Here is a 2240-nt window from a genome sequence, read left to right as displayed (position 1 = left end):
CTTGAGCTGAGGGACAGCACCCAGGCCCCAGAGTTCATGCCTCATGACCAACAAAATCAACATAAAGAACAAAACACAGTCTATCACTGTTTTGGCCTCAACTCTGTAATACCACTGCTTCAGCCTAGGGATAAAATTTTAGGTGTAAGCCAGGCACTGGTGGCTCACGCCTGTAATCCTAGCTACTCAGGAGGCTGAGATCTGAGGATCGCGGTTCAAAGCCAGCCCAGGCAGGAGAGACCGTAAGACTCCTATCTCCAATAAAACCACCAGAAAACTTGAAGTGGCGCTGTAGCTCAAGTGGTAGAGTGCTTGCCTTGAGTTGAAGAGCTGAGGGACAGCGCCCAGCCCCAAAGTTCAAGCCCCACGACTGACCAAAAAAAAAAAAAAATTTAGGTGTGGACATTTATCAACACTTCTGACTCAGACTCTATTTGATAATTTTTTAAATAAATACTTTGTTCTTAATTTTCCTCTTTGTAAATTAATATGCACCTATAAAAATTGGTTTGGCCATCCAAGTAACCTTCTCAAAGTACCTCCTAATGATGATTTACAAATAGTTTTACTAGGGCTGGGAAGGTGGCTCAGCGGTAGAGTGCTTGCCTTGCATGCATAAGGGCCTGGGTTCAATTCCTCAGCACCACATAAGCAAAAAGAAAAAAGCCAGAAGTGGTGCTGTGGCTCAAATGGTAGAGCGCTAGCCTTGAGTTGAAGAGCTGAGGGACAGCGCCCAGGCCCCACGACCAAACCCCTCCAAAAAAGTTGTACTATATTTCAACAAGTAAAACAATGCTACAAATAAAGAAAACAATAATTAAATGTTAATAATTAATAAAATAAAAACAAATATTATCACTCTTTTCCCTATTTGAAGTGTACTACATATTAGATTTTATTATTTTCTCATAATTCTGTACATTTAACACTGACTGAGGTTGTGATGTTCAACAAGAGTTTTATAGAATATGAGTAGTCTTTAAAGCTACCCACTAAGATTACTATTTATGGCTCTTCTCATTATTTGTTTATGGCTTATATCATCATTTTTCCTCATTAACTTATAAACTGAGGAAGCCCTAAAGTTTTAACAGACCGTGTAGTTAACAAAGTGTTAACACTTCATTCTGCTTCTTTACACAAAAACTTTGCAACTTCTCATTAATAAAGTTTCTCGAAACTCTGAAATGTACATACTTATTAGTATATGTCTGCTACCATAAATCTTAAATACTTTATGGAAAAGTTTTATATCTGACAAACAGTCCTAATTTAGGCATATGTAAACAAATTCCCAAAATTAAATATATTTAATACATTAAAAATTTTAACAAACCTTAACACTTGGTGCAGTGTTCATTATGACAGGTGCCTTGTATAGAATAATTGAATCCTCCTCCTACACATTTCTTGAACAACAAATATCTGGGATTATTTTGTTTTTGACATGTCAATCTTGACTTTATTCTTAAATTTGTGCTTATGTAAGAAATATATGGTTCTAAAATTTCATGACAATTCTTTTGAACTTATTTTTTGTTGAATTGTCTAGTTTAATAAAATCCAACTGCACTTTTTTTGGGGGGGATACATTCGTGGGGCCTGAACTCTGGGCCTGGGCGCTGTCCCTCAGCTCTTCAGCTCAAGGCTAATGCTCTACCACTTGAGCCACAGCACCACTTCCAGCTTTTTTCTTTTTGCTTATGTGGTGCTGAGGAATCGAACCCAGGGCCTCATGCATGTAAGGCAAGCGCTCTACCACTGAGCCACCTTCTCAGCCCCCACAATTGCACTTTTGATATAAAAAATATTCTGTGCTCAATTCAGCCACACATACACTAACATTGGAACGATACAGAGAAGATTAGCATAGCACCTGCGCAAGGACGATATGCAAATTCGTGGGGCGTTCCATATTTTTACAACAACAGATGCTGGAGGGGATGTGGCCACAAGGGAACCATACAACATTCTTGGTGGGAGTGTAAACTTGTTCAACCACTTTGGAAGACATTATGGAGGTTCCTCAAAAGATTCCACATAAAGCTCCCCTTTGACCCAGCAGTCCCACTTTTGGGGATTTATCTAAATGATCACAAACAAGACCATACTAAAACTACCAGCACAACTATGTTTATTGCAGCAATTTTTACCATAGCTAAGATATGGAACCAACCAGCTGTCCCCACTACATGAATGGATCAAGAAAATGTGGTGTATATACACAAAGGAATTCTATG

The 2240-nt window shown here is 38.6% G+C and overlaps 1 non-coding gene across 1 annotated transcript; it reads left to right on the top strand.

Moving 5' to 3' along the window:
* Window positions 1-1814: 1814 nt before the first annotated feature.
* LOC138836752 (U6 spliceosomal RNA) lies at window positions 1815-1921 on the top strand. Its single transcript, XR_011375040.1, has one exon. It is a non-coding gene; the product is annotated as a U6 spliceosomal RNA (small nuclear RNA).
* Window positions 1922-2240: the final 319 nt, after the last annotated feature.

This window comes from Dipodomys merriami, unplaced genomic scaffold (assembly GCF_024711535.1).
Source record: "Dipodomys merriami isolate MVZ:Mamm:240054 unplaced genomic scaffold, mDipMer1.0.p SCAF_2563, whole genome shotgun sequence".
In the NCBI taxonomy this organism is placed as follows: Eukaryota; Metazoa; Chordata; class Mammalia; order Rodentia; family Heteromyidae; genus Dipodomys; species Dipodomys merriami.
This window is presented reverse-complemented; position numbering and strand designations above follow the sequence as displayed.